General features: G+C 37.9%; 1 protein-coding gene and 1 long non-coding RNA gene across 5 annotated transcripts in view; one reads left to right on the top strand and one right to left on the bottom strand.

Moving 5' to 3' along the window:
* The window catches only part of PID1 (phosphotyrosine interaction domain containing 1), a 308,912-nt gene that overhangs the window by 259,912 nt on the left and 21,284 nt on the right, over nucleotides 1-27,716 (top strand). The gene's annotated exons all lie outside the window — the stretch shown is intronic.
* On the bottom strand, nucleotides 16-27,452 carry LOC140509947 (uncharacterized). Of its 2 annotated transcripts, none has more exons than XR_011969016.1 (3): nucleotides 27,384-27,452; nucleotides 2,129-2,248; nucleotides 16-106 (listed from the first exon to the last, which is right to left on the bottom strand). It is a non-coding gene; the product is annotated as an uncharacterized lncRNA (long non-coding RNA). The 2 variants fall into 2 exon arrangements; XR_011969015.1 differs by lacking the exon at nucleotides 27,384-27,452 and adding an exon at nucleotides 27,060-27,146.

Here is a 27,716-nt window from a genome sequence, read left to right as displayed (position 1 = left end):
AGACAAGCTCACTGAGTCCTGATCCTGAGTCAGATGCTCCTGTGTGCTCCTGGATGACAATATTCTTTTCTTTCCATGGTCTTTACTTCCTGATTATTCTGTTGCTCTGATGGAATTGGAAGGGAAAACATTTATAAACACCTAATTATGACCCTCTTTCTTATCTCACACTCCCCTTCCATATATATATATGTACACACACACACATATCAAGCATGGAGCTGTTTAGGCTGAGGTATTTTTATTCAGCCCACAACATGGACTCTCTGGAGTTGGAGGATATGACAAGAGAGGACAAGGTGGAGAGCTCACATGCTTTGTTTGCCCCTTCCACACCGGACATGTCAGTATGGTTCAATAAATAAGGATTGAACTGTTGTCAAATTCCAGAACATGTATATGGGAGACAAAGTGCAAAAAATAATGGCCAGCCAGTCACCAAGTCCCATTGAGTTTTCATTTGAAATATCTCACCTTCACAATCCCTTTTCCAATCTGACCATCACTACCCTCGGCCAAGGGACTCATCACTTTATTCCCTGATAGCTGCCGCAGAGCCTCTTACCTGGCCTTCCTGACTCTGGGCTTTCCCTCTTCTCATCCATCCTGTCTGCCACTACAAGATTTATCTTTGTTAAACTCTTTTCAGCATGTCCTTCCTCTGCTCAGAAAATGTTATTCTGTTGCCTTTTGCCTGGTGCTTCAAGTCAAAGGTCCCTTATCTAAGTTCCTTCATTTTCTATGATTTGAAAGGCTGCTCTCAATATGGAGATGGCAGTAGCACCTTTTGCTAGGTTCATTCTTCAGGGCATATGTCCAGAAATGTGGTTAATAGATGCTATTCATATGTCACTTGAAGTTTTGCAAAGCATTTTAGATACACTATCTCTTGATTCTCACAGCAGCCATATGAGAAAGGTAGATACTGTTTTCACACCCATTTTACAGAAGAAAACAAAAAGATGCTTAGCAGGACACAGGTGACTTCTTTAAGGTCACATAGCTAGTATGAGAGGTGAAATTCAAACCTAGTATTCTCCTAACTCCAAGTCCACTAATCTTTCCACTATCACACTTGTGTAGATAAGGCTGCCTTAGGAAGGTGCCTAGAATGGTGACTGCAGTCTAAATGTTGGAATGGCAGATTTTTTTAAAAACACTCTTAGGAAGAATGAATTTCTTAGGACTAAGGAGTTACAGGACTATTCATTATTTTTGCCTCTTTAGGCAGACTTTTGAGACAGCTATAAACCATAGAAGTCTATTTTATATTCTTCCTAAAGGCAGTAGTCCTAGATGGGAAGGGGAAAATTAACTTCTATGAAAGGGATTTTGGAACTCCATGCAGAAGCAGAGTGAAGAGTGTTCTAATTCAGCCTGTGACTTCCTCTGTGGGAATGGGCTTTGATTTAACGATACTACTGCTCCTGCTTGCAGGTGTGTTCATTCTCTTTGCCCCTGGGGAGAATGAAAAGAAAAGTCTGTCTCTTTTTACATCCTTTTGCTATAGGTTTCCCCTTTTATTGGATGTGTTTCTTGATCTCCAAACAGTGCACCATGCATTTCAGATCTCAAATTGGTCTTGACCTATTCATGGGAAATGGCAAAATGGTGGAGCCTTTCAGGGAAGCGTCCAGTAATAAGGGGGAAAAAATCCTAATATAACGATCTGAGAAAAGATCATTTTGTCCTTTCAAAAAAATTACTTTCAAAACCAGCATTATTAGAAGGGCAGAGATACCTTTTTTCTAATTAGAAGTCGTCAGATCTTGACCATAAAAATCCCTTTGTATATTTGTATTGAAGAGAAACATTAAATGCTTCAAACATTAGTGAGGAGAAGGATAGGATAGAATAGGACAGCTGGAAGAGACTATTGATCTTGTCCAACTTCCTTATCTTGCAAATGAGGAAAGAGAGGTTCAAGGACAGGAAATGACTCACCAAAGGTCACACATGTATTAAGTGTCAGATCTGGGTCCAGAGCCCAAATTTCCTCATTCCTGGTCAGGTAGTCTCTATGTGTAACACTTCAATTGTAATTGCTCATGTTTACAACCTTCCAAATCAGTGTTCACTGTCATTCCGGGTCACTTTGACCAAGTGTTGCTTAAGGTTTTGTACTTACTGAAATCCAGTTTTCACAATAATTACATTTGCCCTTCCTGGAAGTGCTAAGGCCATGAGAATAGTATCCTTCATAATCAAAGATATCCATCAAGCATGGCTCCTTCTCTGGTGGTCAGTTCTGAAATAGATCACAGAGAAGTTCTGTTAAGCTTCTCATTCTTCCCCAGTTATAGATGTTCACATTGGAGCATCAGCTGGGAGGAGTGGTTAGCTTGACTTCATGTAGTTTTCTGACACACTCTTTTCTTCCTGCTTCAAAGGAGATCATACCACAGATGAAATGGAAACAGTGGATTGCAGAATCAATTTCTTTCATGTGTGTGAGTTTCTAGAAGAGAAAATGGACCTAGAACATATCAAACCTGTTTTCAAAGCAAACGAGTATTTTACTGATCTCAGTTTTCCTGAGAAAGAGAACATTGAAGTAGCAATTACATAGGTCTGTCTTTGTCAGGCAGATACATATTGACCTATCAGTTTCATAGAACAACAACCACTTGGTATGGATTTTTGGGGTAAATCTATTTGTTGTTAATGAAGTCTTTAAAATTGAGTTTTCAGGGGATTGATCTTCATAGGGTGAAGACATCGGTATTTGTGAGTCTAAAAGAACCAGAACCTAAACAATGTCATTTTGTCATCATCATCATCCTTATCATCATCATCATCATCGTTGTCATCGTCATCATCATCATCATCATCATCATTGTCACTACTGTTGTTATCGATGATGTTAGTTTGAGCAGCAATTTGAAAAGAAAACACATACATACAATGAAGCTAGTTTTTATGATTCTAGTTATGACAGCTGTGCTCTGCACTACCACTGTCAAACTCCATTTGGAATATCATGTTTAGTTCTGGGTCCCATATTTTTGGAAGGTTATTGACAAAGTTGAGCATTCCAAAGATGAGGGGCCTCAAGTTCATACTATGTAAGGGTTAGGGAAGCAACTGGGAATGTTTCAACTGGAGAAGACTTGTGAATGTGGGGGTGGGGGTGAGGTGCATTGACTGTTGGATTGAAAAGAAATTTTACTTTTTCTCTTGACTCTGTAACAAAGAACTGGGGAAAATTAAGTGAGTGGAAGATGCAGGGACAAGCTGGGTGCAAGCAAGGGGGGGGGGTAACACACACACACACACACACACACACACACACACACACACACACACACACACACACTTCCCACCTAGCCCCAAGTGAAATGGATTACTTTAAGAAGTAGTGATGCCTCCTCAATGAAGGTCTTCAAACAAAGTCTACATGACTATATCTTAGATATGGCGGGGGGGACATTTTGATTATACTCCAGAGGAGATTTAGATTCTAAGCCGCTTTGCCAATCTGAGATCTGTAGTATAGTGGCTTCTAGGAAAATTTCTGGTCTGGATTGTCCTCTTTGAATGGATAGATCCTCCATATTCACAGGAACTTATGAAATGAAAATTCAAGGGAAATTTCATTGTTTTCCTCAGTTTTTCTGATGTTAAAAAATCCATTATTGGTAGAAGATACTTTTGTTTCCCATGTAATAAGAACTTCTATTTATTTCTCACTGTATTTCATACTTTAAAAGTGCTTTTGAGTACATTGACTCTCATCTTTACAAGATCCTTGTGAAGTAGGCAGAATAGGTATTATAATCTGTATGTGGCAGATGAGGTCACTAATGTCCCACAAAGAAAAAGAATTGCCTTCCATTATATTAACATTAAGCAACAAGCTGGGTCTAAAATCCCTTGATTCTGATTCAGTGACATTAGAAAAAAAATTAGAGTAAGATCATAGGTTTTTAGTTAGGCAGGTTTTTGAAACTAATCTAATACAACTCTCATTTTTTAGATGAGGAAACTGAGACTCAAAGAGTATGGGTAAATGACTTGCCCAAGATTTCCCCAAGTTGTGAGTAGCAAAGTTGGGGATAGAATTCAAGACTAAATCATTTTAAAAATTGTGACATTCTGTGATTGGACACCAAAAAGAAATTACTTATTGTATAAATTGTGGGGAAGCTAGGTGGCTTAGTGGATAGAATGCCAAGCTCATCTTCTCAGGTTCAAATCTAGCCTCAGGCACTCGCTAGCTGTGTGACCCTGGGTAAGTTACTTAACCCTGTTTGCTTCAGTTTCTTCATCTGGAAAAGGAAGTGACAAAGCCACTCCAGTATCTCTACCAAGAAAACCCCAAACAGAGTCACAAAGAGTTGGACAAGACTGAACAACAAATGACCAACAAAATAAATTGTAGAAATAATAAATGATACTGTAGTTTGGTGGCCAGAAAAGGGTAGAAAGTTAGCATCTATGATTTCTCTTTCACTCTGACAATCATTTGTTTTGGTAAATTTACAAATGATTCATTTTTGTTGTTGTTGTTGCTTTTTCAAACAAAATTGTTTGTGATTGTCATGTGCCATGATGAGACATAATGAATGCTTAACTGTTAACTAAAATGCGAAACTTATATTCATTTATGTGTTTAAATGTTTTACATGCATACGAACACACCTATCTTCTATATAGTCAGTGGTCTTTCTCTTTTTTTATTTCCCCAACTCATTCATCGCTCTTTCCAACACTGGACATTTTTTGACAGGAACTAGGAGAACACATCTCATCAACCTATCAGTATTTAGGGGACAAACAGGATTTTTAAAAAGTTAGTTTTAAAAATTAGATCATATTTCAAATTAAGTTTAAAATTAGATTTTAAAAAATGTTAACTAGCACTGTCTCCCCCTTTCCCAATATACTGCCATCATCACCAAAAAAGCAAAAGGGAATGAGTGGGGGTTCATGGGACTGAGGGATATTTAATATTTTTCTTTTGTCTTATGGGTAGCCATGAAGGTCGAAGACTTCATTATCAAGTGACCAGTCTACCATCACCTAGTTAACCTTCTTCTCAGTCTGTTGCTGAGATTCTAAGACTTTTCCATTTGGTAGAACCTTCTAGAACTTACTGCCCCTAGTATAATTTCTAAGAAGTAAGGCTTTATGAAGAATTTTTTTTCAAGCTAAATTAAAGGGAATTTTACATAGCTAACTTAGACATATAAAAGTATTCAAGCTAAGAACCTACAATCAAATTCAATTTGGTATGAAAAAAAATTCCTAATGTGCAAGTTGAGTCTCACCTGGGGATGAATAATAACTTGACCTCAGCTGCTGGCCCTGACAGTGGATTTCTAAGTCTAGAAGTGCTGCACTAATAGAATTCTGCAGAGAAGCTATAAATTATGACAGCCAGAAAAGTCTCCAAGGTTTTGATTAGTCACGGAGCTCATTTCAAATTGTGCTACAGGCAGGACATGCAAAGCTAATGACCGGATACTCTAATAGGAGATTTCACAGACGTGGCGTCATTTGCCTTTATACGGTTGCTTATGCTCTTGTCATCTCACACTTCCGGGAGTACATTTCTTTTTGAGATTTGCAATAACCGAACATAACAAAGCTCTGGCTGTCATTTTTAGGAGAAAGTACTGCCAAGTGATTGGCTTTTATCATTTCTTTGTGCACGTGTAGCCTTTAAAAAGTGACAGTGGTGATATATGCATGTGGTTTAATTTTCTCTAAGATATTTTTGGCCAAAACATGTTACCAACTATGACCCTCAGCTCTTGGCTCTCTCAGTCTCAGAATTCAGTACATGCTGCTGTTGCCAGAATTGTCGACTCTCTGCAGATTACTTTTCCTGAAAGTTTCATTGGCTTGATATGGTAAAAGTGCAACAGCAATATGGTGAGACCATTTTCCAGAGCTGTGTCTTTGAATTCTAAGACCCCGAAATGGGAATTAAAAATATTCCTCACCCATTAATAGGCCTCAGGTGGAGTTATTAAGGGAAGCTTGATTAGGGGAGGCTTATTTTTATGAAGGCCCACACTTTTTGTTGATTGCTAATGAGGTACTGTGTCATGAGAGTCATGCCCTCAGGCTCTGAGAAGTGTATATATACCCTAACATGAGGTTGTGCTTTGAGGCTCAAATCTTTGGAAGAGTGTTTGCATGATTAGGCCAGATGAGACTCTGGGTAACTGTTAAGGAGCGTCTCCCCCAGACCTTTGAAAACCCAGATATTGGTGCTTCTCTGTCTGGTAACACTATATGAATTGTCTGTGGTCAGACAATTGGAAGCCCTGTCTGTTGGTCTTTCTGTTTGTAATTTCTGCTTGTAATTTCTGTTTGTGTTTTCTCTGAAGTTCAGAGTGCTGACTTTTCCTCCTTAAGTAAGGAAATGATATATGTGCTTGATTAAAGTAAGGTTGTTAACCACTTTCCTTAGAAAAGCAGATCAAAGAACCTGTGCAGCAGGCCTCCTGTGCACGCTGGGGTGCTTACTGATACAGACTCTCACTTTGTTGTATTCCTGAATAGTGAACTTGGCAAGACGTGTGTCCTTGTTCATCATTTTCAGTTCTAGTCATCTCCCAATTACCTGAATCTCCAGAGGAGAACTACGGTTCAGTCATTCTAAATTTCACCTAATACTTAGATGTGGATAGGAATGCATCTGGTGTTCTGGGAATTCACAACACTTCAGATAAAAAGAATGAAGCAACAGCAAGAAAAAATTGACTAGGAGCTGGAAAACTTCTGCTCAGATCCTACTTCCTCTCCACTTTTGGCAGTTGCCCAGACCTACCAAATACCAATTTTATTTTTTCTTACTTTAGTCAAAAAGAATCCCCCCAATCACCATTTAAAATCCATGTGCTGAAGTGAAATTTAAAATTAAAAGTATAGAACAAGAGTAGCCCCAGCAAAACTCCTCCCACTCCCTTCCTTCTATTCTTACAGAGAAAGAGACAGTCATCATATCCAATAACATTGGTAGAGAAGCTCTTCCAATCATCTTCTGATGTCAGCATGACAAGGAGAAAAGATTATCTCCACAATGTTCAGCTTCCTTCCCCAACTTAATGCTTTCATAGCAACCACCAGAAAATCTCCTAGCCTTTCAATGGTCTGCATCCTTCTAGGCATCTTCTCCTGGTGTATAGTTGACATGGTCATAATGGTCAAAGGTTACAAAGAGGCAGTTTTCTAAGGAAGATATACAAGCTAATAAAAACCATGTCAAAGCCTCCAAATCATCATTACTTATTGTTGTTAAGTTGTTTCAGTCATTTCCAACTCTTTGTGAACTCATTTGAAGTGTTCTTGCGAAAATACTGGGGTGGTTTGCCATTTCTTTCTCCAGCTCGTTTTTATAGATGAGGAACTGAGGCAAACAGGGTTAAATGACTTGCCCAACATCACATAACTAGTACATGTCTGAAACCATATTTGAACTCAAGAAGATGTGTCTTTCTGATTCAAAGTCCAGCGTTCTATTTACTGAACCACTATCTACTACCCACTATTAGAAAAATCCAAATTGAAGCAACTCCAAAGTCCTACCTCACACTTATCATATTGGCAAAATTGACAAAAATAGAGAATGACTGTGTTCTGAGAATGGAGACACATTAATGAATCCTTGATGGAGTGTGGATGTATCGGACCGTTTTGAGAAACAATTTGGAAAAAACAAAAGGAAAATGATTTGGAACTATGCCCCTAAAAGTTACTAAATTATACATACCATATGCTTTGACTCAGCAATACCACTACTAGGGCTACACCCCAAAGAGAAGAAAAAGTGAAGAAATTCACATATGTACTAAAGAAAAATTGTAGGAGTTCTTTTTGAGGCAAAGAACTAGAAACTTAGAGAATACCCACGAATTGAAGAATGCTTGAACAAAATACAGTATATGGACATGATGGAACACTATTTTGCAGTAAGAGTAATAGAAATGATCTAAAAGAAGTGATTTTTATGAACTAATACAGAATGAAATGAGCAGAACCAGGAAAACAACTGATACTATAACTACAACATTGTAAAGACCAGTTCCATTGGATATGATAAGTGCCATCTCCTACTTTAAATTTCACTTCAGCACATGGATTTTAATTTAAATGGTGATTGAGTGATTTTTTTTTTTTTACTATGCTGAGGAAGAGATTAAGAACCATATGGTATTGGGGCAATGAGACAAGAGAGTTATGAATAATTGGAATCCTCTTCCAGCTAGACATTAGGCAGAAACCCAGGAAGGCTGTGGAAGAGATTTAGACATGAGAAGACTGGAGATGGCCCGGGATGTTTGGGCTTAAAAAGTTGGAAATTGTATGAACTCAAGCTTAAAGCACCACCTGCTGAGCAGAATACCCATTCCAGCTACTTACCGCCCCTGCCATAGCACTAGATGGATTCCCAGTAGAGATAGAGAATGCTGCCTCCATTTTTCTTTTTCTTTTTATTCCTGCAGAATTTTTTAAAGAGTTGCCAATTTGAATTGTTAGTGTCAGTTACTCTTCTTGTCAGGGATGATAATAATGATGATGGTGATAATATTTATATATTATACTTTTAAGTTCTGCACATGTAATCTCATTTGATCCTTCATGGAACTAGTTTCAAAATGGAAACAGGGCATAAAACTGAAAGAATGTCAGATCACAAAATGATAAGAGTGGGGCAACTGGATCCAAAATAGTATCTAGTAGAAGGTCTAAAAACATGGTCAAAATGACTTATTATTCCAATTAGATGGAGATCAATAGATACAACGGTAAGTTCTGGCAGTAACTAAACTCTTTCTTTCAATCCAACTAAATGTAGAGATAAAAGAATGAATGAAACTTTAGGTTGCTTGAGGCTGGGCAGCTGGATCTGTTTCAGTAAGTGAGCACGTTTGTGGAGAAAGCCAAGTTTCTAGTGTGACTCAAAACATATGCATGCAAATTTGTTTTCTTGCATTGTGAGTTTCTTGTTCTTTATTCCCCCTGCTACCCAAAAAGCAAAAAATCTTTTATGGTATCTTAATTTATCTTGTGCTCTGAAATTGGAAGAAAAGACATTATTTTAGATTCTGTTTAGCAGAGGTGAAGTCAGATTGCCAGGGAAAATTTTTCTTGAGTTTTTGGTTTCTGGGAAGTACAGAGCTGAATATTAAATCTGATTGCATGTTTAAGCCTTTAGGGTTTAGGTTCAAGTCTTTTCTCATTTTCCCATTTCTATGATCTTCCATTTTGTAAGTAGCTATTGATTACTGTTAATAAAGCAGTTTCTTAAAGGCCCTGTTTAAAGAAAATTACTTGAGGATATTTTTTGACAGTGGAAAAGAATTAAAGGGGAAATACAGAAATATTTTAGGTTCATTTTATTTCCACAACTTTAAATAGTTTTTAGAAAGAATATCCTTTTAAAAAAAATATGGTATCCCCTCCTCTAGTCTCTTTTGTCTAGACTAGTCCCTCCCCAGTGACAGAAGTAGGGTCATAAATATTGAAAAGAAGCTTCTGAAATGTGAAGCTATGTGAAGAAACCACTGTGTAATTGTGTCTTAAAACTATTCAAGTTACATATTAAAATGATCAGAGGAAGAAGGGTCTAACATCTTATAAGGAATTGTTTTTGTCAGCAGAAAACTAGGTTGTAAAAAAAAATTACTGAAGCTGAAGAGGTTTAGTTAAGAGCTATTCAGATCGCTTGGAAAGAAAAGATATGATATAATCATATGGCCAGACTTAGAAAGGACAGCTGTCTCTGAAGGGATAGGAAAATGTGAAAAATCAAATTCTGACAAAAGTCAACCTCTAAAACACAATAAAATGCATTTAAAAGAGACATTCAGACCAAGAAGAATGAAGAAGTGATAGGCCTGTTGCTTTGGGGCAAATAAGGTTATATTAAAGGTTATATAAATAAAAATCAATTTTACCTTGGAAGAGTAACTAGTGGATAGACTGATGAACTTTCATTTAGGAAAGACCTGGATTCCAGTTCTGATTCTGACTTAATTTTGTGACCATAGGTAAGCTATGTAATTGATTCAAGGTTTCTTCATATGTAAAATTTGTTGTTGTTGTTCAGTCTTTTTGTGACCCCATTTGGAGTTTTCTTGGCAAAGACACTGGAGTGGTTTGTCATTTCCTTCTCTAGCTCATTTTGCAAATGAGAAAACTGAGTCAAACAGGGTTGAGTGACTTGCCCAGGGTCACATAGCTAGTAAATATCTGCGACCTGATTTGAACAGGAAGATGAGTCTTCCTGACCCTAGGCCCCCATGGGTAAAATGAGGATAGCAATCTCAATTCATCTCTTGTATGAAGTCACGTTATGTCAAATGCTTTGCAAACTTTAGGTACTAGGTAAATGTCACCTATTATTGTCATGACTTTTTTTTATCAAGAAGAATAAGCTTTAAACTTGAAAGAGTTGAAGGAACTGGATATTAGGACCCCAAACATTTGCCCATTTTAAAAGCCTTTAAGCCCCAACAAATTACATCCCAACATATTGAAACAGGCACAGATATGATTGCAAAACACTCATTAATGATTTCTACAGCATTGTAGGGAACAGGAAATATGTCAGTTTTCAAAAGAAGAAAAAGGTAGATTCTAGAAGCTAAACTCAATGCACTTGACACTGATCCTAACAAAATTCCATAACAGATTGCTAAATAGATGACTTGGGAACACTTAGAAAGGAAGTGAGAGACTGCTATGAGTCAGTGTGCATTCACGGAAGGACAAGACATTCTGAAAGAACATAATTTCCTTTTCTGAGTTACAGGAAGAAATAGATAGTAAAACTGTACTACTGAGGGACCACAACTTTCCTCTCTAAGAATTAGAGAGATCTAAACATAATATAAACCAGAAAGAAGTTAAGGAGATGAACAGAATTTTAGAAAAGTTAGATATGATATATCGCTGGAGAAAATTGAATGGGAATAGAAAGGAGTAAACCTTTTTTTTTTTTTTAGCAGTCCATGACACCTTCACAAAATTAGGGCACAAAACCCTTATAACCAAATGCAGAAAAGCAGAAATATTAAATGAATACTTTTCAGATCATAATGCAATAATAGTTATTTTCAATAAAAAGCTGCAGAAGCATAGATTAAAAATTAATGGAAAACCAAATAATTTAATTCTAAAGAATGGATGGGTCAAAGAACAAATCATAGAAACAATCAATAATTTCATTAAAGAGAATGGCGACAATGGATAACATAACAAAATTTATAGGATGCATCCAAAGCAGTACTTAGGAGAAATTATCTCTTAATGCTTACATCAATAAAAAATCGAAAGAGTAGATCAATTAATTGGGCTTGCAACTAAAAAAACTAGAAAAAGAACAAATTTAAAATCCCCAATTAAACACCAAATTGGAAATCTTGAAAATCTAAGGAGATTAATAAAATTGAAAGCCACTGGACTAATAAATAAAACAAGAAGTTGATTTTATGAAAAAAAATATACTTACAAAAATGTTTACCAAATTTGTGGGTAACACAAAGCTAATGAGAAAAATAAATTTTAAAGGTATTATCAACAGGCAAGAATGATGGATCACAACTGATCAGATAAAATCTAAAGAGAATAAATGATCCTGCCTGTAGTTAACATAATTCATTGAGTCAAACATAGTTTCAGGTAGACCTGGCTTGCCTAGCCATAAATGTGAAAAAGGTTAATGTTTTTATTGGCTACAAACCCCAAATGCAGAAAGTGAGACATGGCTGCCAAAAAACTCTGATGTGGCCTTAGGTTACATTAATAGGTTACATTAGATTGCATTAATGCAGAACCCAGGTAAGGGAGGTAATGTCGCTCTTACACTCTTCAGTGGTCAGGCCACATCAGGTGTATTACAATTTTCTTTTTAAAAATATAATTCATTTATTTTTAGTTTTTAACATTTACTCCCATAAGATTTCAAGTTTTAAGTTTTTTCTCCCTCCTCCTCTTTCTTCTTTCTCTTCCCCTCTCCCCAAGATGGTATGCAATCTGATATAGGCTCTACATATACATTCATACTAAACATAATTTCACATTAGTCATGATATAAAGAAGAATTAGAACCAATGGGAGGAACCAAGAGAAAGAAGAAACACAACCAAACAACAAAAGAAAAACAGAACAAATAGTATGCTTCTATCTGCATTAAGACTCTAGAGTTCTTTCTCTGAATGTGGATAGCATTTTTCATCATGAGTCTTCTGTAGTTATCTTAGATATTGCATTGCTGAGAAGAGCTAAGTCTATCAAAGTCAGTCATCGCATAATGTGGCTATTACTGTGCATAATGTTCTCCTGGTTCTGCTCACTTCACTAAGCATCATTTCATATAAGTCTTTCCAGGTCTGTCTTCTCATCATTTCTTATATCACAATAGTATTTCATTGCATTCATATACCACAACTTTTTCAACCCATTCCCAAATTGACGGACATCTCCTCCATTTCCAATTCCACAAAAAGAGCTGCTATAAACATTTTTTGTACATGTGGGTTCTTTTCCTGTTTTTCTGATCTCTTTGGGATATAGAGTGCTTTTTGCTAGGTCAAAGAGTATGCACATTTTTATAACCCTTTGGGGATAGTTCCAAATTGCCCTCTAGAATGGTTGGTTTAGTTCACAACTCCACCAGTAATGCATTAGTGTTCAAGTTTTCCCATGGCTCCTCCAGCATTTATCATCTTCCTGTTTTGACATGTTAGCCAATCCGATAGGTGTGATGTGGTACCTCAGAGTTGTTGCATCTCCCTAATCAATAGTTATTTAGAACATTTTTCCATATGACTATAGATATCTTTACTTTCTTCCTCTGAAAACTGCCTGTTCATATCCTTTGACCATTTATCAACTGGGGAATGACTTGTATTCTTGTACATTTGACTCAGTTCTCTATATATTTTAGAAATGAGATCTTTATCAGAGACACTAGATGTAAAAATTATTTCCAAGATTTCTGCTTCCTTTCTAATATTGGTTTCACTGACTTTGTTTGTGCTGCTATCATGATCTTCAACAACATAATTAGGGTGGATATTAACAAACTAAAACATGTACAGAGGAAGGTCACCAGGAAAGGTATAGTGGATTCTGAATGGCTCTTGGTGGCATCTTATAATGGAAAGAACAGTGCGAGGGTTCATAGTCAATTACTTGAGCCTATCCTTTGACAGAGATACAATTTGGAACTCAGAGGAATCAAGTCGATTGACCAAATTTATTAGCCTCTCTGACCTTCAATTTTTTTGTGTAGAAATAGTCATACTTGTAATAACCACTTCACAAAGTTAAAATGAGATAATATGTAAAAATGTTTTGTGAAGTAAATATAAACAATAAAATATTTCTATGGATCCATAATCTCCTCTATGTAAATTCTACCTTCACTGGTACAGATTCTTACCTACTTATTGCCTTCACTTTGGGGCAATTCATGCCAAAATCTTTCCATGAATCAATCATAGCGGATTCCTACAAAACAACAGGAACTTTTCTCGGTGCCTTTTAACTCTTTGTGGATCACAGAGCACAACTTAGGCTTTGTTTCTCCGTTATCTCTAACTCTACCTGCATGACTGGTCTACTTCCTTCTCTGGCCATATATGTCTCTAAATACATCTCACACATGACATCTCATGTCAGTCAACAGTGGTAACATGGTACAGCCTGTCTTTTGCCATTTTGTTTTACTTGGAGATTTCTTTGAGATATTCCTCTGCCCATATAGCATCACCTAGAGAACAATAGTGTTAGAAAGAAAGTGAGCTTTTGGGGAATCAGACTGCTTGAGGTCATTGAGTGGTTAGTTTTCCAAGTGCAATTTAGCCCAGATTCCTCTCTCTATTCAGTTCTAAGAGAAGTTCATTGTACATCTGTGGTGCTCATCCAAGACAGAATGATTCAATGCTAAATGGGCATCTAACCTCCTTTCATGTGTTTATAACCTGAATGATCTGCCTCCTTCACTGATTTCCTTCTTTACGTTGATTACTAGGTCAATCACTTTGGAGTGACCATTGGTCTTATAGAGAAGAACTTGCTGTGTTTCAGAGCTCATTACAATCAGCCTGATATCATTATCAAATGAGAATGCCCATAAAAAATGAGTACTTTTCTCCTTTGTACTTTGTATGACACGTGCCTGTAAATATCTTTGGTGACCATGTTCCTTGTTCTCCATTTGATGCTCTAGTTCAGTGGTCTTATAGGATCGTAACATCAGTATATGACTCACTTGTTTAAGGAGAACCTTTCGGGTTGAATTTTTTCCTTCAGAATCACATGTGTGTGTGAACAGTGAAATCTTACATATTCTAAACCTTGCAGTCAACATGTGACTATGAAGATATAGTTGACTGTAGAAAGTCCAGGAGAAAGCCTGCATATTCCCCACGCAGTTTTTACAGTAAGTTTAACTTTGATGCATATCTAAATCATTATCATATTTTAGAGAAAAGAAACCAGGTGGTCGGTAGTGGTAGATTTCTTTTCATTTATCTTGGGTGGGTGAGGGGCATGGATGATATTAGTACTGTCTATGATCTTTTCTGTTCTTTTGGAATCATTTTTTTCTAAGATTTTGAAAATTGATCACGGAATGTCTTCAAGATGGTCATACCCTACATTGTTGATCCCTGCGTCTTCTGATCTTCTTAACATGCCTTGACCATTTCCTCATAGATAATGAATTGGGTAAGGAGGCGATAAAAGTTAGAATGTGATGCTTCCACTGATGGACATTGATCGCCACAGGAACGCCAGCCTAGTTGTATTCTTAACTTTCTATCTGCTCTACTCTTCAGCTCATCTACAGGTGTTCTTGAGAGAGTGTCAAACTCTAGGCAATTCATTCAAGAAGTCTTAAGCATATATCAGGCATTGTGCTAAGTTTGGGAATCTAAATCCAATATACCTGAGAGATAAATCGTGAAAAGAGAAACATGAGTTTAGTCTGGGCAGTGGATTAAAGCTAGATAATGGAGGGTGTTCGATGCTAGGACCAAGATTTTATCAATTATTTTTGTTGATAGGGAATGGTAAGCAACTGAAGGTTTTTGATGGAAGGAATAACTTTTCAGATCTCTGAAGCAGGAATATTACCTGGAAAATGATGTAGAGCAGAAGTGTGAAAGATACTGAGTCAGATTAAAATGTAATTGGAAATACTTAAAAAAGCAAAAATACAATAGAACATAGATAATGTTAATATGTGGTTTTCAAAGACAATATGTGACCCTTGGGGATCTTTTTGTATATGGCTCAGGCATGGTTTAGTGACCTTCTCCATTTGAGGCTGACATCAATCTAGCTAGGTGGTGCATTGGATACAGTCCTATAGACCTGGAGTCAGGAAGACCTTAGTTCAAAGCTGCCCCTGTATGACCCTGGGCAAGTCACTTAACCGTTTTTGCCTCAGTTTCCTCATCTGTTAAATGAGCTAGAGAAGGAAATGGTAAACCACTCAAGTATCTTTGCCAAGAAAACCTTAAATGGAGTCATGAAGTGTCAGACGCAATAGAAACTACTGAACAACAAGAAACTCATATTTTCCAAGAAAAATATAAGCTCCTTGAAGGCAGAGATTGTTTTACTTATTTCACTTATGTTCTCTCTTAAGCACAGTGATAGTCCCTTGTTAACATAGGAGTTAATAAAGAGCTTTAGAAATCTTCAAATCCAGGAGTTATAAACCTGCTGGCCATAACTCTTGGAGGTTTATAGATAGAATTCAAGGGGTCCATGGCCTTGGACAGGAAAACAAAACCATAGTTTATTCCAATAGAATTGGTTTCCTTTGAAATCCTGTGCGTTTTACTTTCTCCATTTGAAAACTTCATTCTGAGAAGAGATCTGTAGGGTTCATCAGACTGCCAAAGGGGCTCATGACACACAAAAAGGGTAAGAACCCCTCATATTGTCCAACTCCCATCATTTCAAAGCTAAGGCAACTGAGTCCAAAAATTTCAAGTCACTTGTATAAGATCATACAAGTAGAAGTAGAAACAAGTAGAAGTTTTGTTCACCTTTTCCCCCCAAGATGGGTGATTATTTTGGGACTTTAATTAGATTTTAAGTTATGGTTTTATTTCTTCACTTCTCTGAATTAATATGAATTTATGTGAGGAAGAGGTGAAGGTCTCTCCCTTTCCCCATTCAGAATTTTTTTTTTACCATATCTGTTCATTTTTTTCCTCTTAGTCTTCCTAAAACATAGTTCCTGACCTATCCTCATCCTTTCCATCCAAAATTATAGTTTTTTGCCTCTTTCTTTTTGACCTGTAGTCGCTCAAGTGTCAAGGATTGTTCTAGAACAGATCTGAACGATTGTGCCTGCTTGACTCTTGGAGTGTCTATGGATAAGAGGAGCCTGTTAGATTGGAGGGTAAATAGACTATCCCTATGTGGTTTTGTTTTTGTTCTTTAACTACATATGTTTCTGTCTGAGAAAAATGTGGTTTCTTTTGGCTTCTCATTATTTGGCCAGTTTTGCAATGGAATGTGTCAGATACATGGGGGGTCCCAGAGCCCACATTCATTCCTTCTGTCACCTCCCAGATTCAGTTGCCACCAGCCAAGGCAGAATTCCTGAGCCTAGAGAAGGAAGGATGCCACAGCACTTTCGCTTGAACTCAGACTTGTAACAGTTAGCCATGAGGCTGGCAGCAACGGTCTCCCTGGCCCTGGGTGAGCCACATCTGTTTCTGCCAGGGTCTGTGACTGCCAGTTAAAGGCATTTGAAGTACCGTTATAGCTGTTTGTTTCTCCTAAAATGAAATATTTCCCAGCAGAGAGAGAGAGAAAGGAAGGGCTAAGAAGGCAGAGAAAGAGCTAATATTGGAGAAATGAAAAGTGATAGACTTTATAAGATCAGTGGATCTGTCAAGGTAAAACTTCCTTCACTGGAGGAATGTTTCCATTTTCACTAAACTGGTCCCATTTTCAGTTTCTGAACTCTGTGGTTACAGCCTTGTCAGAAAGAGAAGATAACACTACAGAGTTGAGGGACTGTGTGTGGAAACATTGTGCATACTATCTATCTACATGTTACTTTTGATGAAATGTTTTTTTCTTCTTCTTTCTCTTCCTTTGTTTTTCTAATATTTCTCTTTCTTTTTCTCTTTCTTTCCTTCCTTCTTTCCTTCCTCTTCTCCCTCCCTCCCTTTTTTCTTTCCTTCTTTCTTTCCTTCCTTCCTTCTTTCCTTCCTTCCTTCCATCTCTCCCTCCTACAAGAGATGACTCTCTGGATAATGGTGATGGTAATAGAGTCTATATGGAAATTAAGGCCAGGCATGGTGGCTAATGCCTGTAATCCCTGCTATTGAGGAGACTAAGACTGGCAGATTTCTTTAGCTTGGGAGTTCAGAGCTGTGGTGGGCACAGCCCATTGGGTGTCTGTATTAAGTTGAGAATTACTATAGTAAGCCACTGTGTATGGGGGCAACCAGATTAATTAAGGAGGGGTGATCTGACCCAGGTCAAAAATGAAGCAAGTCAATGTATATCAATGCCAATAGGAACAGAATTGGACCAATGAATGGTCTCTCTCTTTCCAGTCTTGGTGAGAAAAGAACACCCAGTAAAGAAAGAAAGATAGGAAGGAAGGATGGATGGATGGAAGGAAGGAAGGAAAGAATAAGAATAGGAAGGAAGGTGGAAAAGAAAGAAAGAAATTAATCTTATCTTAAAGCAGAGATAGTGTATGTGTCTGTCCTCTAGAATCCCACCTGTGACATGCTGGGCAAATCAATTAACCTCGTAATACCTTGTACAACTCTAAAATTATAAATTTCATAGAAGGTACTATTTGCTTAGGTAGAGGAAGCTCCTCACTGGGAACTGAGAGCAATGGAATCAAAGGTCCATTCAAAAAGCAAAACAAAGGATAGAAATAAAAATAGAAGAAGGAGGAGGAGAAGAAGGAGGATAGACAGACAGAGAGAGGAGAGGAAGAAAGAGAGGGAAAGGAGAGATTTCTTCCTTGCCATTTCACTCCCATCTCCAAACCCTTGTCTTAGGACTTAAAGAGCAAAAGAGCACTCGGTCTTCTTTTTTACTTTCTTTTTATTTTCAGCTGAGCAGTATAGCTGTCCTAAAGCTGCTAGTGTTCAGTTCTTTCCTATCTAGTCCCCCAAATTTGTCAACAATATTTGACACAAAAGGTGATATAAAACACCATACGACCTTACTGCCAACGATAGTGACTTGTTTTTAAGTAACAGAGAAAATAAAACACCTGCAAAAAATAGTATACTTATACTTTCTTCATTGTTATTTGTAATAGCAGTTCCTTTGGAAGTGGTCATTAGAAAATAATAATTTTGTCCATCTCCCTTCCCCCCTTTATGTCAAGAGATTAATGTCACTATATTTAAATCAGTCACCCTAATTCAAGGTGAATTCTATGACCCTATGAATGTAAAAATCAAATTTTTCAATGTGCTCCAATTTTTTGACATGAGGCTATGACAACCCAATATACTGAAATTCAAATTTATCTAATGGATAAAACATAAGGGTAACCCTTCCAATTTATATTGTGAGCGGATTTTTTCATTTTACTCTATTTCCTATGAATAGGAAGCTTTCCTCGCATGTTAAGAATTTGATTCAATTTACCAAAATTGATATACAGGCAGATCTTCAGGAATACATTTATTATATCAAGTGAAATCCAGTAGTATATGCCTTTGGAATTAGTTGTGTATGTGTTCCTGAAATGAGAGGGGGAGTGAGAAAAGAAAACCTTTCCAAAGAACGCCCATTCTCCCTTAGGAGATTTTTCTCATTCCTTTCCCATGTGCTCCCTTGTAGTTCTTCCTGCTCACTCACCATTTCACCACTTCCCTTCTTGCCACTGTCAGATGACATTTTCTGACTCATAGGTTAGCGATGGCTTTGCCAGCCCTATGCTGAAAGCCTTTTTTGCTTCTGCTAAGTGAATTGGAATGAAGGGACTCTAAATATGCCTCCTGAACAGGTAGAGATGTGCTCACCTGGAACGGATAGTCATTTCCTCCTGAAGCTGAAAATGAGGCTTCCTAAAAACCAGAGAGCAAGTGCTTCTTGTAAAGAAATGAAAAGAGCCTGCCGGTCATTCATCCCTGACCATTGAAATTGGGGAACTGGACTCCCAATGAGGCGTGCTCATGCTTAAAGTAAATGGACCTTTTGAAAAGGCAGCTCATTCAAAAATGTTGGGAGTGTCTTCTTGCATTTCTTATTTCTGTGTTCTATCTCTGGACATGGAGAAAGACTTTTTTTTTAAAGAAGTAGCATTATAATTAGAAGTTTGAGTTAATGGGAAAATGGGATTCTGTGGGGTCACAGAACTTGTGTTGAAATGCTGGTTCTGCTACTGACTACATGGGTGACCTGAGCTAAGTCCCTTGTCCTCTGGGGGTTTATTTCTCCAAAGAGAAAAATGTGGTAGTTTGACTAGATATTTTCTGAGATTCCTTCCTTAGATCAACGATCTCCATCATTTTTGACTGTAGCCATATCACTGAAACTTGTCATGTATATAGATTTATTTTTTTATTTGAAAACAATTTGTAAACTATGCAAAATGCATAGTAAAATGGAAAACAAAGGGGAGATAAATATTTTATATTATTGGTACAAAACCTTTTGCTCTCATCAAAATGATTAATTAGATCATTAAGTGAGAGCAACATGATTCAATGAACTTTCCTTTTCCTTTTTTCTTTTTTTATAATCTTGGTTGTACCCTTTGTAATGCAGCCATTCAAAGGTCTAGTTTCAAGCTTAATTCATTTTGATACTTGTTTTTAATGGCTATAATAAGTGAAAAGCGGTCTCTCAAAGCTACCTAGATCTGGATAAAGGAGAAATATCATTGGCTGTATTTATTAAATCATGATTCTCATTTTCAATCCGACCCACCAATTATTCAAAAGTTTTGATTGATATTTAATTATTGAATTTGCAAGTCCCTCAATTCATTCAGTTGTTCTTGAGAACATCTTTAAAATATGTACATTTTTCTATTGTTTTGTCAAGTGGACTTAAATTTCATTGAAACACTTAGAAGAACTAAATGGCTTCGAAAATTCTACTTACAGGTTTTTAAGTGTGTGGATATGAGAGTGTTTTCCAAGTTACATTTAGATCAACCTAATGGATATTAGCTTCCTCTAACTCCCTCAATAGATCATAGTATGCACCCCACTTTGGAGATTCCTGACTTAGAGATACTTCAGTGAACATCAAGGATCACAGTTTCTATAATTTGCCAATTTTCTCAACTAAGAATATAGTGAGTACCCTGCCCTCCACATGAACATACATCCTAGTAGAATAGAAGCTTGTTGGATTCAGGGTCTGTTGTCTTGTTGCCTTTCTATTCCCAAGGCCTTTTACAGGTATGTAATCTCACACTGTCTTACGTAGTCCTAAAATTGCAGTGTGCTTTTGTATGTATATTGAGTGTTAGTAAGAAAGATCCTGTGAGAAAGCTCCTTAATCAGTTTGTGTGTATACACACACATACAACATATATACACAGCATATACACACACATACTTACACATATATATTGTATGTATGTATATGCTGATTGAAGAGCTTTCTCAAGGAATATCTTCTTTAATAACACTCAATGGGCCATCCAGCTCAGCCCAGTCTCAGATGAGTGGATTAACAAAGGGTGAGTTGCCAGGAAGTGGGAACTGAAGTGAGCTTAACCTTTAGCTTGTGGCTCCACTCTACCCCAGACTTCAAGGCCTTCTGACATTCCTCTCCCTACCTCCTCATTACTGGCCTGCGCTGCTTCTGCCACTGGTAATAGCTATCACCAGCCAACAAAAATGCTCCTTTGCTTCCGATTGGCCAACCAAGCAGTCACGTAACCTCTGGGTTTGGGGCTTTTTGTAGATATTTTCATCATGACTCACTGCTCAGAGAATTCTTTGCTCGCTTGCTTCTTGATTTGCTTTATTTCCCCATTCAGCCCTTTCCCAGCTGCCTGAAGTTGCTCAGAATCCAAATTCCAGATAAATGGGCCATTACTATATTAACCTCCTTTTACCTCCATTGTTCAGGCCTGCTATTAATAGCACTAAGTCTATAGCTGACCACTTCATGGGGCCATCTCATTACTTTCTCCAGAAACAACTTCTGCACTGTCTTTTTTCTAAATGTCTGGGCCTTCTCTGGCTCTTTTCCTAAGTAGTTATGCTTACCAAACCAGCTGCAGGGTTTACAGGGACCCAAGGACCAAAGTTGGTGGCATTTTTCTTCTGCCACAGTGTTTGCATTTGTTCTGTGAATCCATTTGGCAAAATGACACCCAGGATGCATGCTTGGTGTATTGATTTATCATTTATAACATTTAGTCATTGTGAACATGTTAGAAGCTGGAGGACCCTTGCTTACCACTTTCTTTGCCAACCCAATAAACTCTCCTGAATATAATGCAGAAGGGAGAGATATCATAGCTTTGTCATGGACCAAACTGTTTTATGCCACTGAGTGGAACAACTCTTTGTTTGGACCATCCTCAGACCAACTCTGCTGAAGAGGGAAGGCATGTTTCACTGTGGCGTCATTTTTATAAATTGACTTTGTCTCCAGAGGCACACTTCAATGCCTTGTAGATAAATCACTTCTGTCTTCATCAGTGGCAATGACAATCTTTCCAGGCTTCACACAAACAGGAGTCAATTGACAGGACAAATTGCACCCTGGGTCCATTTGATAAGCGCAAGATGGGAAACAAAATTTCATATTGCTGTGCATCATTGAAAAATGTCAGAGCCAAATGGTACCATGCACAGCAGAGGCAGATTTGTCATTTAAATACCTAATTGTAATATGCATGCTGAATTTAACAGCCAGAGAAATGTTGAACCACTTGTTCTCATTGCAAAAATAGTAACTAATTATTCCTAGATCTTGGGTCTTAGTAAATTTAATGGATATTTTTTGATATATGTTTGCATAATAAAGAAAAAGGAAATCCATCTCCAAGTATAATTTCTAGAACATTTTTGGTGTTCTTTTCAATATAAACCATGTAGCTGACTCCAGAAGAGGAGATGCACTAGAATAATGTTCTCAATCCAGATGCTACTTTCAAAAGCCCATGTTAAAATGCTTTCTTTGTAATAAACTCCAGATAAATTGTGGAGCCTATAATGTGTAGTCAAAAGGAGAAGTATTAGAATTGTCTTGATAAGAGGGGAAGGGAGATTGAAGTAAAGTGCTGGCTGTGTGAGTAGAGAGAAGATAGTGAATGAGAAAAATGTGAAGGCAAAAAACCAACAGAAGTTAGGAACTGATAGAATGTGGCAGTTAAGGGAAGAGGCATCAGGGGTGACTCTGAGGTTATTAATCTGAGTGAGTAAAGGGATGATGGCATCCTCAGAAGAAGTTGAGAAGTTTGGAGGAGGGGCTGGTTATGAGGACAGGGCAGGGGTAGGGGATCAGTTACATTTTGGGCCTATTGAATTTTAGTTGCCCAGGGGATGTCTAGGTGGAGTTGTCTAGCACATAACTAGCAGATGTCTTGCAGAAGTGGGTCTCAGGAGAGAGATTAGGGTGTGTGTAAAGATGATAACTGAAACCATGGAAGCAGATGACATCATTGAAATAGTGTGTAAAAGGAAAGAGAAAACTGCACTGAACAGAGCCCTGGGGGACACCCACACTAAGAAGGTGGGGGACAGATGTGATCTGAAAATGGAGAATGAAAGGAGAGGTCCAAAGGTAGTCAAAGAGAAGAGAAATAATATTTCATGGAAGAGAGAGTACTGGGGATGTGATGAGAAGTGGAATGACATTAATAGCATCAGAAACTTTCAGAGACAACCAAGGGAAAAGATCATTCAAGAATAGCCAATAGATTTAATGCTTAGGAGATCATTGGTATCACCGGATAGATCTATCTCAGTAGAGGAGTGGTGTTGGAAACCAGACGGCAAGGAGCCATAACATAGACATTGGTGAGGTATGTTTGAGAGGTCTTCAGAGGGATTAAGATAACCAAAGGCAAACCTATGAAATCATGTCACATAGATGATTCACAGTCTATCCCTATGTCCCAAAGATTGTGCTAGACATTGAGGATACAAATACAACGAAGGAAACAATTCTTACTCTTAAGGAGCTTATAGTTCAATGTGTAAGACAAGGAAATGTATACATAATAAATATAAACAATGAATATTGAATAGCTAAATGCTAGATGCCTTGGATACATAATGGATATTTGCATACATAATGAATATAAAGAATAGATATTAAGTAGTTAGATGTTAGATGATGTGGGAGAGAGGAGACTCTCATGTGGGGGTGAGGTAGAGATGATGAAAAGCTTTACATAGAAGATGATGCTTGAGCCACATCTTAAAGGAAGAGATTCTTTGAGGGGGAGATGAAAAAGTGCATTCTAAGCATGGGGTGTGGCCAACACAAAGACACAAAGGTAGGAGATAGTGTGTACGTAGAGAGAGATCCCATTTGCCAGAAAGGCGACATTGGAAAGGAAATAATGCTCCGTGAGGCTGGAAACATAGTTTGGGGCTAACGTGTGAAGGACCTCATAAGCCACACAGAAGAGTTTATAGTTTATTTTAAAGGTAATAGAGAGCCATTAGAGTTTATTGAATAAAGGAGTGATGTAGTCAGTTCTGTGCTTAAGGATACACTTTAGTAGTACATAGGATGAATTGTAGTGATGAGAGGCTTAAGGAAGACAAACCAATCAGGACATTGTTGCAATGGTTCAGGGGGGAAATAAGAAGAGTCTGGACCAAGGTGGGAGCTATGGGAGTAAAGAGAAAGTGTCAGATATCAGATGTTATGGAGGTAAGAGTAGTAGGATTTGGCAACTGATTAGGAAGTGAGGTGAGGGAGAGAAGGAGTCAGATAATGCCAAGGTTATTCATTTGAGAGAGTGGATAAATTATGGTGCCTTCAGCAGAGATAAGAAAGTTTGGAAAAGGGGAGGGTTGGGGGAGAAGTTAATGAATTCAGTAATTGACATGTTGAGTTTGAGATATCTTTGAAACATCCAGTTTGAAATGTCTCATAGACAACTGATGACATAGAACAAAAATTTTTGAGGAGGGACTGGAGCTGGGTATATAAACATGTTCAAGGAACCAGTTGATAGGGAGAGATTAACAATTTGAGAGAGTAGGAACATGATTGAGATTACAGTCTGTTATTGAAGGCAAGAAGGGATGGAATCTCCTCTTGTACATGTGAAGGAGTTAAACCTTGGTAAGGAAAAGGGCTCTTTTATTTTTGTCAAGCTTGTAAAAAGGAGTAAAAAGTATGGGATGATGTCAATGGATTTCTAGATGAAGAGGAAGGAATAAAAAGGAACTCAGGTCAAATGGCCTTGATTTTCTCAGAGAAGGCCTTCAGAGAGACAAGGTCTTCAGCTGAGGTGGGAGTGAGTAGAGGTGAAAGAGGTTTGGGGAGCTTGAGGAGAGAAAAGATTCGAAGTGACTTCTGTGGAGAGTGAGATAGGAAATCTGTTAGGGAGGAATAAAAAGATTGCCTTGTTACATTCAGGGGCCATTTGATGTAGGATAAAATGAATTTATAATGTAAGCTGCCAGCATAGTTGTCTGACTTCTTCTAGCTCCATTCAGTAGCCCTTGAGAGTAGAAGGGCACACAGATTATTGAGGAGGAGGTGGAGACAGTCCTGAGATAAGCTGTCAGTGGAGATAGGTATAAGGGGCAAGGTGTGAGATTCTGGAACAGAAAGGGAATACAGCTAGTTTCTGGCTTCCCTCTTGGAGAGAGTACCCATGAGGGAGATATGTTCCTTAGAGTATGGAGTTGGCCACTGAGAATCTAAGGGGAACTGGCTCAAGATGCTTGCTAGTAGGTAAAGATACCTGCTTTCACCATGAGGGGAGAGTGTCTTAATCACGGCTAGGGAATTGGCTTTAAGCCAGCTAAGCAGGATAGAGAGAACTGATATGGGCAAGATAGGACATGGAGGGGGATAGTTCTGCCACGATCTTCAAGAAAGCAAAGGCAGTCAAGGCAAGAAACTCTCGAGCCTGAGGAAGGATCTTCTTATTCAGGGAGCTGAGGCCAGAGTAGGGCTTCCAAGGCTCTGTTTGAATCAAAGGACTTGGGTTTGAAACCTGCCTCAGATATGGGACATTGGGCAAGTTACTTAAGCCTTCTAGATTTCTCTCTACAGATTTTCTCATCTGTAAAATGAAGGAGTAAGACTAGAAGACCTCGGATATTTTTTCTAGATCTAAATCTATGATCCCTAGAAACTTCTAGGAGAAATAAAGGAAATGAGTTTAAAAGTATTACAGATAGCCTAAAACCCAGTGCAGGAATGTTTTAGCGGCCAGATAGGAAAAGGCCTTTTTTTAGCCAGATTTTCATACCCAGAATTACAATTAGAAAATGTGTCTATTAATGGTGTAACTGGGAGAAAAACTCAGATCTCCCAGTTCCCAATCCAGTGGTCTTTCCTTTATACCACATATCTTTTTTTTTAATGTTATTTTATTTTTTCCCCAATTGCATGTTAAATTTAAATTGTATCTGTCCATTCTTTTCTTCCCTTTCCCCTCCCTGAAATGGTAAGCAATCCAATACCATGTATCTGACATTTTTTAATATTGTATTTTCAAGGTTGTATTTTGGTCAAAATGAGACTAAGCCTGTGTAAGTTTTGGACGTGCACCTCAACTCTGTGTTCTGTAGACAGTGGCTAACAAAGCTGGACAAAGATGGACTTGTCATCAAGAAAAGGGATGGTCCCAAACTCCTTCCAGTTCTATTAGTCATAATTCGTTTTCATGAACTCTTTAGTCCAGACAATCATGTCTTCTTGTTCTGTACAGAGGATGCTCCAATCTTCCATCATCATGCTTTTATACTGTCTTTTCCTTGTATCTGGAATGAATTCCCCCCTCACTACTACCCATCCTTCTGTGAAAGACTGAAAAGCATTTCTTAAACTCTTAGTTATATGCTAAACACAGTGATTATAAATATAAAAACGTCACAGTCCCTGTCCTTAGGGAGCATATATTTCTAATAGAGTAGGGCTTCTTAACTTGTGGTTTATGATCTTTAAGAAAAAAAGTTGAAAATTGTTTTTCATTGTAATAATATGCTAATTGTTTATAATATGATGCATTTTATACATTTAAAAAACATGATTCATGGTTTCACCAACTTTACCCAGATGATTAGAGGGGTCCATTAGCACCAAAAAAACCCATTAAGAATCTTTGAAATAGAGCATCTTACCTTAAAGTGAGGTCTTTCCTCATCTAACTGTTAGTGCCCTTTTTATCCCAAATAACTATGTATTTGTTCTGTGTATATTTTTCTATATACTATATTTTCTGTGTACTACATTTATCTTTGAATTCCCAGCACTCAGTATAGTGCTCGCTCCTTAAATCCTTGTTCATTGATCAAACATCAGGCCCTGCCAAGAAGGTCTGTGAGTGGGCTTGACCTGGAAGGGCCCATGGTAGAACCAGAGAATTAGTTGCTTGAAAATTTAGGAATGTGAGAAATGACCCCCTACCCCCAAATACAGCTAAATCATATTAAAGTAAGCACCTTGTTTAAAACCGATTATCTCCTTAGCCTCTTTGCTGGGAAAATTACTTGATTATTAGCCTCTCCTAGTTTATGGCAGCTAATAGTCTTTAGAGCCATCGTAAACAAGGTGATATTTACATTGTAAATTTCCACACAGCTGGTGGCTCACAGAAGAGCCTTCCTTGTGCTAAGAAGGTTGAATTGTAGTGCCATGTGGATCCCTGTTAATGTGTGGTAACCATTATGCAGTGGTTATTGGGAGAGGAGAGGTGCCAAAGTCAGAGGAGAGGTAGATTATGTTTCGGGTAGATGACATTAGGAAAAGATGAAGGGAGGCTATTAGAAAAGATAACTTGCCTGCCTCTTTCTTCAGGACAAGATTTTTAAGTATTTATCTTCCCTTTTTCTTCTCCCCACCTACCATGACTATCATTTTTTCCCCATTTTTAACCCGTAAATTAACTTAACTCATACTGAGGGAAAAGGGAAACCTCCTACCCTTAGAAGAGAGGAAATGAAAATTGTTCAGTTCTTGGAGAGAAAGCAGGTCTTTTGTTCTTCATGCATCATCTTCTGAGATTGTCCAAATAATGAGCTAGGGTGGAGACAGGATTGGAGAAGGAGGATTTATCCAGCTTGGAAAGGAGGAAGCTCAGAGGGAGATGAGGTGTTTGGATTCTTTCACCCAAGATAATTTCTGATTCCTCTTTTCATTTCAGGGCAGCCTGACATTGCCCCTCTTGCATTTTACCCCCAAGAGTCAGGCAATTCCAGATTCCTAAAAGTGGCTTCTCAGCCTAAAATAGAATACTGATTATTTACCTTCTGAAGGAAATTATTGCAGGTTTCAAGAATAGCCAAAAAGATGAACCGGTGGAAAACAGGGTTTGAACTCTGACAAATGAACAAAGAATGGTGATTCATGAATGAAATAGCTGGCTGCTGCGTGGTCAGAAATTTCATGTGTACAAATGAGTGATTCCGGAGCTGTTCCTCCTTGCCTGGCTGGTGTTCTGCGGTAGACAGGCTGACATTGACCTTGGCAAGATACCCTTGATTTTCTTTCCATGCACAAAGACAGTTCCTAAATAATTCTTCAGTTTGTATTGAGCAAACCCCATTTACACAAATTTCCTGCGTCTATGTTTTGAGCAA

The sequence above is a fragment of the Notamacropus eugenii genome, chromosome 6 (assembly GCF_028372415.1).
Source record: "Notamacropus eugenii isolate mMacEug1 chromosome 6, mMacEug1.pri_v2, whole genome shotgun sequence".
Classification (NCBI taxonomy): Eukaryota; Metazoa; Chordata; class Mammalia; order Diprotodontia; family Macropodidae; genus Notamacropus; species Notamacropus eugenii.
The sequence above is the reverse complement of the archived record's forward strand: the minus strand, read 5'-3'. Positions and strand labels throughout refer to the sequence as shown.